We start from the raw sequence: 17,271 nt of genomic DNA, 5'->3' as shown, positions 1-17,271 counted from the left end.
TAAATCAAGAATTGCCTCTCTTCTTGTGGGTTCCAGGACTAGCTGCTCCAAGGAGTAGTCATTTAAGGTGTCAAGAATCTTTATCTCTGCATCTCGTCCTGAGGTGACATGTACCCAGTCAATATGGGGATAATTTAAATCCCTCATTATTATTGAGGTTTTTTTATTTTTATAGCCTTTCTAATCTCCCTGAGCATTTCACAGTCACTATCACCGTCCTGGTCAGGTGGTTGGTAATATATCCCTACTGCTATATTCTTATTATTTGAGCATGGAATTACTATCCATAGAGATTCTATAGTACAGTTTGGTTCATTTAAGATGTTTACTTCATTTGATTCTACGCTTTCTTTCACATATAGTGCCACTCCCCCACCAGCACGACCTGTTCTGTCCTTCCGATAGATTTTGTATTCTGGCATTACTGCGTCCCATTGATTATCCTCATTCCACCAAGTTTCTGTGATGCCTGTTATATTAATAACTTCATTTAATACGAGGCAGTCTAGTTCACCCATCTTATTATTTAGACTTCTAGCATTGGTATATAAGCATTTTAAAAACTTGTCACTTTTTAGCTGTCTGCATTTCATGATGTAATTCAATGGGACTCTTTTTCATTTGACTGTTTGTCAGCAGATCCTACCTGTATTTTATCATCTTCCATCCTCTCCTCCTTACTAGGACATAGAGAATCTCCATTAATAGATCCTTCCCTAAGGGAGCAACATAGTTTGGTTGATCTAATTTTTAAGTGTAGACCAGGCCTGAATAACAGAGTGCTAGCTCATCTACATATACAAACCTCCTAGGCCAAGATAAACTTATGCAACCATCATAGAAAGAGCAAAAGTTACTGCAGAGATGAAATATCACACTTACTATTGGAGACATATATTTGGGAAATCAATTAAAAAACAATGTTCTGATGTTCACATTCTTGAAACTCCACCTGCAAAAGATAACACTAAAATGGCTTTTTCCAGTTTAAGAAGTCTACCAATACTGATTTCTTAAAATTTACACTTGAGGGAAAATTGTCAGAGTGAAAGATGGGAAACTGGCCATGTAATTAAAAGTGAGAGTTTATCTCACTTTTAAATGTTCCCCCTCTTTTTCTGATGGAAAAAATTGGGGAGCGGGAGATTACAGGAAAAGGCAAAAGTGATTTTTAATCACTTGAAAATGAATGTTTTTTTGTGAAAAATTAAGAATTTATTGTAAAAATGAAAAAAAAATATTTTGCATTTTTTGTAAATATGCTTACCTTTTTTTCAAACAGCTCCACAAAATAATTGTATATTGACTGCTAATAACATGTAAACTTTTAGTTTTAAAAAAGCTACTCAATTTTATGGGAGCAAAAAAGTAATGGAGTCATTAGTAGCTTCTTCTCTTTGTAGTCTTGTGATAAAACTGTCTGAACTGATTCCCCCAATGCCCAAGTTAATCAGATATGTTTAATCCTGGGCTGAGATATTGTCTATGAACTCTGAGTTTAGAGTGAACTTTGCAGACATGAACATTTAATAATTGTAAAGGAAAAGCCATCTTACTTCCCAATGCTCTGATTGAGTTAAACAGGAGGGGAATCAAACCCATGACCTTCAGTATCAAATGGAGGTAATAGAAAGAACATCTATATTTTAAAAAACTCAGGAAAAATTCTCATTGACCTCAATGGGACCAGGATTTCAATGTGGCTCTCAACTTCTGTCTCATTAAGACATACACACTCACAATGACTCACTGGAGAAATAGCCAGTTACACATAATTGAAGCACTCATTAGGTTTTATGGCTGCAAATCCCAACCTTTGCATGTGCAAAAGTGTGCTCAGGTGTTTGTACTGACCGCGTGTGGGTACAAATTAAACAGTAACACTAATAAAACATCTTCTAAATATTAACTGAAATATTATCTTGAAAAAGATTTTTTTTAAAAAAACCTCACAGTTTGGCTAGCATTTGCCATTTTAGAAGTGAGTCTGCTGTGAAATGTGAGGATAGCACTTGATGTGTTACTATTTCTTGTGAAGTGATTTAATAAATGTTTAAACAAGCCATTGCTACTGTCACAGCATTTCTTAGTGAAAAGCTGACATTTGGAAGGCTGTCATGTATGTGGTCCTCTAGTTTTTAAAAAATGTAGAAATAGGTGGCTATACTGCAACATTTGACTTTCCACTTCAGTTATATAGTGTTGGTATGAGTGTATTCTTTTCTCTGAATGTATACTTCACTTTTGCGATTGGGCTGAAATAAGGAAAGAAAGAGAAAGCAGCCCTTGGGACCTATCCTGCCATATGTAGAACCGGAGAAAAAAGACACATGTTTATACTGTGAAAAAAGACCCATGGTAGCAAGTGTTAGAGCCTGGATCAACTGACTTGGGCTTGTGGGGCTTGCACAGTGGGGCTAAAAATAAGAGTGCAAATGTTTGGGCTTAGGCTGGAGATCAGGACCTGAAACCTGGGTGAGTAGGTGGGTCTCAGAGCCCGGGCTTCAGCCTGAGCCCAGACATCTACACTGCTTCTTTTTAGCCATGTTGCACAAGCCCTGCAAGTCTGATTCAGTTGACCTGGGCTCTGAGACTTGCTGACGCAGGTCTTTTTTTGCAGCATAAACATACCCATAGTCACATTAGTAAGCCACACTCACACGAAAAGTTCTAAAGGCAACGGTACCTAGCTGCAAAAAATATTCCTTTCAGGGACACACCTGGCTAACACTGCAAAGTTGATAAAAGTACAACTCATGAAAAGAAATGTGTAATTCAGATTGATCACCAGGCCATTTGTTTGTGCAGAGGAACTGATTATTTCCCCATGGAAAAGTACCAGTGTCCCAGGTGGGTTTTATTATGATTCCCTTTTGAAAAATGCCCTAAATATTCAATCTGTAACAGCCCTTGTTGCAGAGAGCGGATAGATTTTTCATACTAAGGGTTCCATTTAAAGAAATTTTGGGTGAGGTTAGGAGTTATATTTAGGGCTGTTTTGCCTTCACAATATCCCTTTTATCTCTCATTATTTCCACATATTGTACAACACTGAAAAGATCCCTTCACTACAGTTCCAATACCCTCTATAGCTCTCACACTCATCCCTGTCATCCTTAAAACATTCAGATAACGTATGTATTGGAGCTGGGTGAAATTATTTTCACAAAACCCTTTTTGTGTGTGTGCAGGAGTGAAGATCTGGTGTCACTAAAATATTTCTTGTCGATTTTGCTGAATTTTTCATTTTGCAAAAAAACGCTTCAAATAAAATTCTGAAAAATATCAAAAGATTCAGGCAACCTTAATTTTGGCATTTCCCAACTTTTGAGTGCTTGCATTTGCACACTTAGAAATGCTCCTTTAATGTTGTTTTTGATATAATGTCCTAGGTGTGACCCTGGGAGTCCCTCAATGCCAACTGGTGAAGAGCATTCTTCCTCCACCCCCACCCCCAGTCCTGCCAGACCATAACTCACATCAGGCCCAGTCCACAGTTGTGTATATATAGAGAAAGTCCTGCTCAGCCTGAAGCCAGGACATGTCTAGTGCAGGTAGAATCTTTGGGGAATTTAGCTGTTGACATCTAAGAAGTTTCTACTGGCCAGGAACTGTGATTTTTCAAAGGCTTATAACTTGGTTGACTTTGGGAAGATTTTCACAGTGATTTCAAAAGGCACATCCTAGACACAAAGGTTATAATGTTGGAAAATTTCAAGTCCCTGCACCAAAGCATGGGGGTGCTGGAAATTTTCAAATAATAGGTCACTAGAAGTTTGTAATATGAGCAAAATGACCTATTTCCCTCTACCCCACCCCAAAAAAATCAGCCTAAGGCAGGCACCCAACCTGGAAAATTGCAGCCTTAATAGTTTGGTAAAGTTATAAGTCACTGAAAATAGGGTTTTATAATGGGAAATCTAGTGGGCAACCTTAGTAATGGTCAGTGCTGCCAGTTCTGCCTATAATGTGGAGATGGAGCACTATAATGAATCATTGAAAGGAATAATAGAATTGCACATGGAATTTTAACAAGAACCCTTACAAATTTTACCCCTCATCTGGGAAAACTGAGGTTTTTTTCTTTATTTCCTCTTCTACTTTGCCCTGCTCTTACTGTATATATTATTACATACAATGGGAAGCACCATGTGAGCATTCCCATGGACTTCTAATGGGTTAGAGGTCTCTCAGCACCTTCCAGGATCCAGCCCTATCATTGCAAGGAAACAAGAAGAGTCATTTAAAAATATTTAGTAGCCATGACACATAGAACAGAAAACCCACAGCCTCCTACATGTCCCTATCGAAACAGCATCACAGAAGTCCAAAATGGTTTAGCAGAGACCATGGTGACCACTTTGTTTCTTCCTTTTAATTTTATTAGGGGTGAGTGTGGGAGGGGACCCCTTGATGTCAACTGGCAGAGGGCACCATGGTTCATAGGGTTTTTACAGGGATCCCCTGGGTCTGATATATGCATAACTAGTTCAGTGAAGAGTGGCATGTAAAGTCTCTATCGAGAGCCAATAACATAATCATTGTGAAATGTGTGTATGGATAATAATTAAGGAGTTACACAGCTATACTGAAAATTATGTTCTTAAGATCTTGAAGTTAAGGCAGCTCATCAGGAGGTGACATACCTCAGATAGGTTCCTTTCAGGCAGTAGGTATCAAACACCTATCTCACTGTCTGGTCATTTGTTTATTGTGTGCCTCACAATGTATGCCGATTTGCATACCGGGCCACAGGAAAAAGAAGAGATTGCGAAATCTGCAAAGGAAGGAATCTTCAGGAATAGGGTGACCAGATGTCCCGATTTTATAGGGACAGTCCTGATTTTTGGGTCTTTTTCTTATATAAGCTCCTATTACCCCCCACCCCATCCCGATTTTTCACACTTGCTGTCTGGTCACCCTATTCAGGAATAAACAAAAACAGCAAGGTGTCAAGGGTCCTGTTTATGAATAAAGAAAAAAGATTGTTCTGGCATATCTTGGAGTGTAAGGAAATACACTTAATCTTCCATATAAGAAGCAAGCTGATAGTGGGCTTATCTCGTGAAAGGAGGATCACAACCAACCTGGCTGTGAAAAGCTGCAAAATTTTGGGTGAACATTACTGTACAAGACATAAAAGTATCTTGGTAATGGTCCAGGCTCTAAAATGCATCTTATGATTTTATTTGATATGTAACCTATTTGCCTTTACTTGAACCTCTATGCTTTGTTAAATAAACTTGTAATTAATTGCACTATAAACAAATCTAAGTGCTGTGGGTTACAGTGTTTCTTTTACTCCTAGGGGAATTCTGCACCACTCCGCGCATGCAGAATTCATGTCCCCCTCAGATTTTTTGCATCCCCACAGAAAATGATGGGGATGCACAGGGAAACTGTAAGAATGGTCATGCGCCCCTCCCCAGCAGTGTGGGTGCATCGTTTCAGGCGCCTGCAGCAGCTGATGAAGACATAAATCATTGTGAGGTAGAGGTGGATGGGGCTGAGGATGCCCAGCCCAGTGGCTCCTACCCTGTGCCTGGCTCAGCTGCTAATCCCGGCTGGGCTGGGGGAGGACAGAACTTCCTCTTCCCCTGCAAGGAGCAGCTGGGGCCGGGTCAGATCCACCCCCAGAAATCTCTCCATCTCCAGGAAGCTCCGCACCCTACCCCAGCTTCCTCATCTGCCCAACCACTGTGTATCTGGATTCCCCCATACCCAGACTCCCCAGACAAGCCTCTGCACCCAGAATCCCTCCTACTGAGACCCCCACCCAAACCCTGACCCCACCAAGCCTCACCCCCTGCATCTGGATCCCCCACACTAAGCACCTCCACACTTTGATCCTGCCAGGCTGAGCCTGCTTGCCCACACCTGGAAAAGGAGCCACAGCTGGGTGTGCGTGTGAGACTCTGTCCTTCTCAATTACTGATTTGGTGTACCTGGTGTGGAGGGGCAGGACCCTGGGGTGTTTCTGGGGCAGGCCTGGCCCTTTTGCTGTGTTAGGTTTGGGTACAGCCTCACCGCCAAGTCCGTGTCCCGAGCGCGGGGGCTGCAGGGTGATCTCCCATCTCCTTTCAGCCTGTGGCCTGTGCTCCCCATTGCCATGCTGGAGCTCCATATTTATTTATTGACAAATAAAATATGCAGAATTTTAAAATATTGTGTGCAGAATTGCTAATTTTTTGGTGCAGAATTCCCTCAAGAGTATTCTTTGGAAGCATCAAATCTCTGAATACTGCAAGTGTCCAGTGAACCAGGGTTGGCAACTCCAGCAGGATGCTTGCAGAGCTCGAGGACTGGGATGTGCCAGTTGCTAACCTGTAAAGTAACAGTAGAGTCTGTGAGGCATAGAGGGCTGTATGTTGTCCATAGCCCATGGAGTTGGGGAACTCACCTCTAGGAGTCACAGACAAGACTTCCTCATGCTAAGGGCAGGTGGTAACAAGGTGCTTCACAGTCCTGGGTACCCCCAGGAAGTGCTACAGTGAGAGACCTAGTCATTCCTCACTCCCCCTCTTCCCCCCATAAAGTAATTAAAAAAACTTTATGAAGCAAAAATCAGAAGATGTAAATGGGCTACAGCAGACCATGATGGAGGAAAAAACAGAAGTCATCCACAACATGAAGAAAGGCACTAGGGTTGAAGATGTAGGAGATTACTCAGAAGTGAACAGTTCAACAAGGAACTCTGGCAATAGTATTACATTTTGAACAACAAACTTATTTTTTCCAGCTAAAGTGGTCAATATACCTATGAAACCATGATGGGAAAACAACTAGATTTAAGGCCATGATCTGCATAGGTTCTGTGATGTCAGCAAAACACTGAATCAAGCCCATGAAATGATCACAGTATTAGTGGCATTGCTATGCTCAGTTCTTTGTGGGACTCTATTATGTTTGTATTATTTGCTTATCTAATAAGCACTAAGCTAAATGTCTACTGGGCAGTTGTGCTAATCACAATTCTATATTGTTGTGACACATGGGCAACATATCACTGACATATCAGGAAACTTGATCAGTTCCATAGGCGCTCTCTTTGGTCTGTTTACAGGGTCAAATGGTGGGACAAAAGTCCTAATATGGAACTCCTTAGTCACTGTCAGATGTCTGACATTCGAAGCATGGTCATACTAGCTCAGCTACATTGGTCTGGGCACCATGTTCATATGCCTGACTTGAGAATATCCAAGACCATATTTTATGGTCAGTAAAAGCCAGGCACCCCCTCTTGTGGTGGTCAGTACAGATGGTATAAAAATACACTGAAGTCAAACTTGAAAGCATGTCAGGTTGATCCCAGTAACTGGGAAACAACAGCCTAGGATAGAGCAAGTTAGCAGCAGATTTGTCATGTTGCCATGAATTGCTTTGAAGCAAGGTGCCTCAACACCTTATGCAAAAAGTGTGAACAGTGCAAAGCAAGGATCCAACTGCCTGTAGTAGTTGTGGACAATTTTGTCTGTCCCACATGAATTCTTGTTTGCAATTCTTGTATTCGTCTGATCTCCCAGATATATATTCATTTATAGTGTTCACTAAATCCTTTTGCATCAATACCAATGCAAGACTCCATCCATCCGTTTTTGGAGAGAATCATAATGTCTACTTACTGTAGCTCTTACAAATATAATTTTACCTTAGAGAATTTTATATATGGTATCCTTTTGACTAGGCAGAGAAGATCATTTCTTTAAAGCATCGCCTCATGGTACTGATGGTGTGTCACCATGAAAGGACAAGTACAGAAAACCAAAGAAAAGTTTGAATAGAAATCTGGTGAAATCTATAGCAGATGGGCAGCCACTGTATTATAGCTTATTTTTTCTTTTTCTTCTCCTAAAACTCCCAGATTCACTCTTGGCTGCCACTGTGGTGTCAACAGGCAAAAATCTCTTAGCTACCAGTAGAACTAACAGGAAATTCTGATCCCAAATGCCTAAAGATAGATAGGTTTGTATTATGTTTAATTTGGGGAAAGAGAAAAATGATTATGAGGGAACAAGCACATTCCTGATCCTTGACATTGTCAAAGAGATGAACTAAGCCAGGTTTGTAAATTGTATGGTTCTCTTTGATGTGTGTATTCAAGCAAAAATACAACTCAAAAAAATTGCCCTTAGTTCCAAGTTAAAAAAAAAAATGTCCTGGTTTTCAGAATTTACATTTCTGTCACACTCCACTTACTGCAGTAAACACCCATTTCTTCGTTAATAATGAGAATGGTCAGTGTACAGTTTCAGCAATTTAAATAACCACTTATACCAGTCAATTTCAATTCATTAAAATGAATATAAAAATGTTCATAATCTCACATGACACATTTTATAATTTGGCTATTTTCACACATTTCAGAACTGAGATTCAAGGCAGAATGCAAACAGCACACATGAGTATCTGACAAGCACAGAATGCTACTGGAAAAGTCACATAATCTTAACTATTGAGATGACACAGCCATCTCAAGGATCAAATGTACCTGTTACATTCATCCAGTCAAGCACTATCGTCATTATATTTCTGTCATACATACTGATTCCTTTCAAATGGTAGAAAATTAAAGGAGATTTGCTGAATAATAGCAAGAATATTTTCATTTCTCTCCTCTCACTTTTAAAGCTGGGTTTCACTTTTTAGGTCCCTTGCCAATTAAGATGGGTCAAAAGATTTGTTAACAAGAAAGGCAGTGACAGATTTGTTCCCAGTTTATAGAGGTTCAAAAGCACCCTAACAGTACATAGATTTTTGTCATCTCATCTTTGCTATTTGGTAGCTATGATGGAATTAGTCATAAGAGCAAAGAATGTAAAAAAGAGTCTCACTGATGACAGTGCCTCAAAAATATTAGGGGGGAAATGGCTTATTTGCTGTTTAGGTAGGAGTTAATGCTAAAATTACTATTTATGGTTGGATCCTCCAGACCTTACATATGTAAAACTTCTATTAAGGTTTGCATGCATAAGGTCTGTAGAAACTGGCCTTTTGAGATACGTTATCATTGTGAAAATGGAATACATTGCTTGTTCTTGGTCTAGTCCTGGTTTCTGCAAACTAAAAACAGAACAGAGTTGGGCAAGAAATTGCTCCTTTCAAAATGGAAAAAGATAAATAAAAAATGGAGCCATGGAAAATGAACAGTGCCGGGTGGGGAGGGGGCAGGAATAGTATTTTCACTACAATTTAGGTAACAGGATAGTTCCTGGCATACACTGGGAGATGTGAAATTAAAACTGACTTTAAAACTATGAGCTGGCTCTTGCTGTTTGGCACAGCTCTGAGCAAAGAGTGGTGCATAAGCCTCCATGCTCCAGGAGTAGCCCTTGGGGCAATGCATCTCCTTCTGAGACACAGTCCCCTTCCTGATTCCCTCATGTTCTGGGGAGTGTCAAAAGGGATAATAATTTGGTGCCAGAATATACCATCTTCAAATTACAACACTCTCTGTGGCAGCTCAGCAATGCTAGCCTGTCTGTTGCAGAAGGGGATGCGGAGAGGGAAGAGGAGAGAATTATAAGGGTTTCCTGCCCACCTGATTAAGATCCGGATAACCTGTTCAGGGGCCAAGGGTGGGGTGAGGTGTTGGGGGTCCCCTGAGACCACTTCTCCAAAAATTCAGTTTGACTTTAAGTATCAGAGGGGTAGTCGTGTTAGTCTGAATCTGTAAAAAGCAGCAGAGGGTCCTGTGGCACCTTTAAGACTAACAGAAGTTTTGGGAGCATAAGCTTTCGTGGGTAAGAACCTCACTTCTTCAGATGCAAGACTGACTTGCATCTGAAGAAGTGAGGTTCTTACCCATGAAAGCTTATGCTCCCAATACTTCTGTTAGTCTTAAAGGTGCCACAGGACCCTCTGTTGAGTTTGACTTTAGTCTCATCACTCAGGTTCCTTTATTTGGTATACGGCAAAACTACGCTGAGTTGATGATACTCAAGTGTAGCGAGTGGGTATAGGGTGTACCGCACATCCAAAGTTACACCGCAAACGTCTTTTTATACATTTATACACTACTATTGCATTTATATAAAATGCTGCATTACACGTTTTGGGATTGGCTTGGTTACTTTGTAGGAACCAATCCCTGTACAGAATACTCTGTCCATGGACGATTTACTCTTTACCTCGTCTTACGTTCTAGGTTTATCTTATCCATTATTATCTTGTCCAGTGGAAATGGTTCCCTGGGTGTTCTCCCTTATCTTAGCTTGTACAGATTTTCTGTTTCCAGCCTGCTGATCCATTTATCTCCATAATCCTGTCTCCCAAGAAATGAGGTCTCACCTATGTCCAGTCACTCACATCAAGCCAGGCCTACATTCCATTGTTTTTGCTTTTATTTTTAATATTGTTTTTCTTTTATTATATTTGTCTAGCACCATTTTGTTAACTGCACTATTTAACCTACCACACAAAAATACATAATGCTACAACAGTTATTTCCTTTATATCATTTGTGTGAAAGCACTAAAAGGCATTCACAGGTTTAGTTTTCAACTTAAAAGCCCTCCAGATTGGGACTGAAGAAGAGCTCTGTGTAAGCTTGAAAACTTGTCTCACTCACCGACGGAAATTGGCCCAATAAATATATTACCTCATCCACCTTGTAGCTCCTCTCTAACGTCATTTTACTCTTAAGATGCTAATATTTTGGCTCTTTAATTAAGAGTTTGCCAAAATGAAGGCCTCGGTACTGTACTTCCCCTTGACTTTCCTTTCTTTATAGAAGCCTTTTTCAATATAATTTTCTGCTTTAAATAAAGAACTTCATACAAAGGTAAGCAACCAGCCAATTTGTGGGCTAAAAAAGTGTCTTTTTATTATACTCCTGTGTTTATTTAACCTTCAGTAGAACTAAAGTACAAATGATTTTTTTTTATAGTACATGCTCCTCGGGGTGGGACACAGTGTGAGATGCTGGGTTCTCACTTCAGAAAGGATACCATAAACCCCTTACCTCCTGGTATGGTGGTGTCTCAGTAAAGGTAAGTTGGGGCTTTAATCTTCATGAATTGTGATGCAACTTCTTAACTGGAATCATGGGGTGAATAGTCACTGATTACCACTTCTACCTCTCTGTTTAAATGTATTGCTTTTTAAAATTTTCCGTGCATTTACTCCTTCCTGTCTTTTTCTGGCCTCATTGTAACTTTCTACACCCTCTTCCCACTGACTTTGCTCATCCAGGTTTTGCTTTTTCTTTCCTCTCCCTTTGACTTTCCACTACTGAGGGTACCCTTTCCCTTTTGCTGCCCATCACTCTGGAATGCTTTCACCTTCAAGGCCCAAGTCACATTTTTTTCTCTCTTTAAAACAATGCCTTAAATCTTTGACTGGGCAATCAGTGAATTTTCACTCACTCTCCTTTCCGTCCTTGGGGGGGAAGTAAAGGAATTTGAAATTCAAAACATTCAAAAGGTTGACTGTGACTGTGTTCAAGGTGTGTGTGTGTATTATAATTTCCCAGAATTAGGGTGGCCAGACAGCAAGTGTGAAAAATCAGGACAAGGGGCAGAAGGGTCCACTAGATCATCGAGTCTGACCTTCTGTATACCATAGGCTACCAACACACCCAGCACCTGCACACTGAACCCAGCAATAGAAATGAGACCAGTAAATGAGACCCAGAGGAGATTGTGACACAGGCAGAGAATAGGTGGGACTGAGGTGCATTAGTGTTTGAGGCCCCTGAAATACCAGGGAAATGATTAAATGAGATATATGCAGATAGTCTGGCAAGGGACATGCTCCCACACACTGTAGATGAAGGGGAAAATCCCCCATGGTCACTGCCAATCTGAGCTGGGGGGAAATTTCTTCCTGACCCCGCATATGGTGATCACATGCCATTAATGTTTTGCATGATTTACACACAGCTCTAGTTTTGAGCCAGCTGTTGGTGTGCTGTGCACTAGTGAAAAAGCTTTCTGGAAGGCCTTGGCTATCATATTTTCATGTGATGTGCGTTCCTTCATATACATGTGCATATTGTACAGAGAACAAAAAAGCTCACAGCAGCCTCAAAACAGCATCTGTTCTTTATAGTGAGATAAAGAAGCTGCAGAAGGTTTGTGGAAACTTGCTGAGGCTTGTTGTCACTTAGCGGGAAGTGTTTAAGAGTTTGTGAAGAACAAAATTACAATTTGTCAAATGTTGCAAACCTCAGAGTGATCTCGCACTATTTGATTTCACGGTTGATATAAATAGGATTTTGCTTTTATGTGAATTCAAAATGACCATCTTTCTGTTTAGTAAAGTACTCAGTTTTTATTTTCCCCTTCTTCAAAGGTGTCCATAGTAAAGCTGACATTGATTATTTTTCAGCAATTTATGCTATTGTTCAGCTTTTCACAGGCTACGATGTGCTAGGCTGGTCAAAATCAGGACCCCCTTGCCATCTTATTTACATATGCCCACTTGCAGTTTATCATTCAGTTCAAGGGCTGAATCCTGGCCAATCCCATGATATGATGAGACCACTTTCATGGATATGAGAATCTTATTTTAAGTGATATTGGGATTTTCACGCACAGGACATGAGATATCTCATTTTAATACACTTCTAACCAAGAGGTAAGTCAGCATGATGGGCCTGATCCAAAGGTCATTGAAGCCAATGGGAGCCATTCCACTGCCTTAAATGAGCTTTGGTTTAACCCAGTGTCAACTCCTGCAGAAGACTACATGTGCCATCTCTGGGTTAGATGAGTGTTTCTATTGTGGTGGCAGCTGGGAATGAAGTATCAAGGAAATATGCTGGGGAAACTGGTCTTCCTTTGGGTGGTGAGTTCTGCCAGTAAAAAACTAGATGTGTCTATGAGTGGTTCACTATATATTTAATCATGTTAATGATGTCTGTGTTACTGTACTTTATAACCAGATACTGTCTGGGCTGTTTTTATTATGTTTCTTCATGTCTCTGTGGGCAGTACATTTTGTTTGTGTTTATGGTATTATAATAATCAAATTAAAATTGATTAATAGATTGATTTCCTCTTGATTACTGATAAATACCTATGAGAAAGCAGAACATGGAAGACACAATATTTTTCATGCTTAAAATATAGTGGTACAAGTTATAGATGAACTTGGACACGGAAGCTAATGTTACAATTACAGCAACAGCACATTTCTTCACTGGACTCCAGAACAATATACTTTGAATTAGGGATCTTGGTTTCTACAGTCTAGTATTAATGAAACTGGTGGGAAAATACAGCAACAAAATTAGTAGTAAATAAAAAAGGTTTTTTATTTCAAAGTTTTGACAACATTTTTCAGTCTCCCAAAATTTCAATCCATTCTAGAGCTAGTCAAAAAATCCTGAGAAATGTTGACAGAAAATTTTGTCAAAAAGGTGGGGTTTCCTTTTTCATCGAAAACCAAATCTGCAGTGAAAAATGTTGCCAAGTTCTAAATATAAGGATAGCAATAAGTGTGTAGCAATTTTCCTTTTGTTTTTAATGAGAGTAGGGCTGGTGAAAGGTAGTGGCTTGACATCAACAAAGAATGATCTTTTTATTATAGAACAGCTAGAGCACAGGGAGCAACAGGGAAGGTTGCCCCATCCCCTGTTTTGCCAGTGTGTTTCAACTCTGTTTTGAGACGAGAAAGCTAAAAATGTCTAAGGGTTCATTTGCAATGTCCAATCAATCTTTGACCTCTCTTCTGACTGTGCCAGCCTGGATAGCAATGAATACCATTTGTGATGGTTGTAATGTGGACATTCAGGCAGCAAACACAAATATTGCAGACTCTTGTTGACCAAGTCCTAAAGTCATGGACTTGTCTCTCTTTGGAGTCAATGGAGCACTCCATTTCAGCAGCTCCCTACACCCAACATTCCACGTGGCATCATGGGCTGAATCCCTACTAATGCCAGCAGACAGTAAGGAAAACCATAGCTTTCTCACAGGTCAGTGTATGTTTGGCAGAAATGGACAGAAATGTTTTCTACCATTCCAATTTTAAAGTGCTGTTTCTAATTTATTTTATAAGTTTTTTTAATTGCACATTATTTTTGTACTGTTTTTGCTATGCAATACATTTTTATTTTTTGGAAATAAATTCATTTTTATTACTTCACAACTTATATTGCGGAACGCCTAGCCCAACTCAAAACACACATTACTTGTAACAGAACAGGACCACGGAAGTCATAGGTTCTGTGAAAACCACAGTGTATTAATTATAAATCTACAGCAAGCACCGCATAATGTATTGGTTCATTAAAAGACAGCGTGATATTCATAAAGGCACACCGAGCATTACACAATTCCTAACACCCGCCAAAACTTCAGGGCCAGGTAGAGCACAGTCCAGCACAGCACGTTGTTGTGGCTGACCATTGAAGTGCTCTTTTAAGCCCTTCCTCAGCCATGTGGCCCTGTGTTGAGCTCTTCTAATGGCCCTTGTGTCTGGCTGTTCAAACTCAGCAGGCTGCTGCTCCACATTCAGCACCCTGATGGCAACTTTCCCCACTTTGCATCACAGATATTATGCTGGACACAATGGGCAATTATAACCATTGGGATATTTTTCTCACTGAGATCCAAGCTAGGGAATAAACAACACCAGAATCTCTTTAGTCTACTGAAAGCACATTCAACTGTCATTCTGCACCTTCTGAGCCAGTTGCTGGATCTTTTCTTGGAGCTGTCAAGGTGGTCTGTGTACAGCTTCATGAGCCAGGGGAGCTAGGGGGCAGGCTGGGACTCCCAGGATCACTATTGGCATTTCAACATCCCTAATGGTAATCTGTCAGTTGGGAAAAATATGTCACTGTTTGCAGCTTCCTGAACAGTCCTGTGTTCTTAAAGATGAGAGTGTCATGCACCTTCCCTGCTCAGCCCACACTGAGATCAGTGAATCATCCCTGGTGATCCACTAATGCTTGCATAACCATAGAAACGTCACCCTTTCTGTTGATGTATTGTATAGCAAGATGGGCTGTGGCCAAAATAGGGATATGCATGCTGTCTACCTCCCTGCTGAAGTTTGGGAACCTCATAGCTGCAAATCCATCCATGATGGCCGGCATATTGCATGGAGTCTCAGTTCTGCACAGCAGGATACAATTAGCGACTCTACATACTTGCATGACATGATTCCCACTGTGGATTTTCCAATTCTAAAATGATTTCCCACTGACAGCAATCTGGTGTTGTAAGCTTCCAAAAAGTGATTGCCACTCACTTCTCTACTGTTAGTGCAGCTCTCATTCTGTCCATGTACTGGAGGGCTGGTGTGTGCACAGCATACAGATCCAGGAATGTGGCCTTTCACATCCGAAAGTTCTGCAGCCATAGCTCATCATCCCAAACCTGCATTATGATGTGATCTCACCAATCCATGCTTGTTTCTCGGGCCCAGAAGCAGCACTCCACCGTCTGCAACTCCTCGGTGAATACCACCAACAAACTTGAACTGTTTTTTGCTATGTCTCTTAGCAATCTGTCCTCAAAGAAATTGTCATGTCCCCCATTGTTGCAGTACTTCCTGTGGCTCTGAAAATACTGGAGAATCGTTTGTCCTGTGTTTGCAACATTCATGGCAATAGTGCTGTGTGGGCTCCATGATTCTGTCAGAGATGGCAGACAGTGACAAGTGCCACATGGGCTCACAGGATTTTTAAAAAGGCATGAAAATTATGGGATGGCATGTTATTATGGGATGGAGAAAGTTGCATGATGGGAACTTGATCCTTTCCTCCCAGCATCCCCTGTGCGACTCATGTGTGCCCCACAATCCATTGTGAAAATTCCTCAAAAGGCATTGTGCCAGGGGTGGGGGGCATATGGCACACTGAGATACCTACCCATGACGCATTGAATTTTGCATCAACACAAGCATTTCTGGTGAGTATATGAAGCACTGACATAAGCATCCATGTATGCATACACAGGAGCAATATAGTAACTGGAGGTGTAATGCTGACTTAACTGTGTCTACCAAAGTTTGTAGCCCTTTGATTCAGGGACCAGTTGGTAGCCTCAGAATTACCCCCTACAGCAGGAAGGCTGGTATAGAGTTCCCTGTAAAGAACTGCTCAGCTGTTTGCAGAAGTTGCCATCCTAGTGACCAGTATCTGGTCCCAAATTGGAGGGATAACAAACAAATGTATGGGGGGAGAAAATCAAACTACAAAGTGTCCTGGAAGCATTAGAAGAGTGAGGGCTGCAGATAGTGAAGTGAGATTATGGGCTAATAAAGACTTACATACAGAGAGGAAATAAAAAGGCACAAAATAGAGGCATGCAATCAATCAAATAAGCTTATTTTAATTTTCTCACCTTAACACCAGCCTAATAATACCTTTTCATGTAACTCAAGCACTATAGTTTCCAAAGGAAAGTATTATATCAGTAGATGTGAGATACAGGTACTGTTCCTTTAAAACTGTAGCAAGTAGGAGGGGGAATGGGGAGAGTGCTTGGTCGAAGCATGAAAGTAAAGCAGAGGGAGGAAGAGCCTTTGGGATAATACTCGTTTTTATTCTGCATATTTTTGTAAAAATTCAATACAAAACAATGTTTAAAGGCATAGAGATTTGTATCATATTGCACAGTACAGTGGGTGCACAACCAGTTTGGGACTCCCATAGTAGCTAACTGGTGTTAAAATTACTACATGTCAAAGCTAGGCCCTATAACCAATATAAAAGTAGAGGTATGGTTAGAGAAAGTTTCAAGTCACCACAGAAAAATTCTCCTGCTTCCAGGCAGGAATATGTCATCATGTTTGAAATGTATGGTAAACTGAAAAGAAAATGAAGGCAAGTATGTGACCAGGCCTGAATCATGTCAACATCAACCATTTTTGGCTAAACCCTGACTGAACAACTTTCCCTTAAGCCAATATAAACCATTTTAAAGTTGCAGTAAACTTGTCCTTTGGCAATGAGCTAAACCAGGACAAGACATTTATGAAAGCAAAGCGTTTGGGGGGAAAAGTGAGCCAAGACTTTCAGATGGCGGAGACATTTCCAATTTATAGTTCATTCTCCTTTTAGTGTGTGCATGTTGAAGTGTTTTTTAAAATTTAGAGACAGCCAAACCTTGCTTTTCAATGGAGATTACATGCAGTGGAGCCTAGCCCAGAAGTCTTTTGATATATAAGTACAACATTCAGAGTAACTTGCAAGTCCCAAAATAGCATGTACATATACTTTTTTCTTCATAGTAGCCTAGACTGGAAGTTCTGAATTAACAGTGTAAATGCACTTATATGTAACAACAATGAAAGATAGTTTCAAAAATGTGTATGACT

Source organism: Terrapene carolina, unplaced genomic scaffold (genome assembly GCF_002925995.2).
Source record: "Terrapene carolina triunguis isolate 2854851 unplaced genomic scaffold, T_m_triunguis-2.0 Scaffold69, whole genome shotgun sequence".
Lineage (NCBI taxonomy): Eukaryota > Metazoa > Chordata > Testudines > Emydidae > Terrapene > Terrapene triunguis.
The sequence above is the reverse complement of the archived record's forward strand: the minus strand, read 5'-3'. Positions refer to the sequence as shown.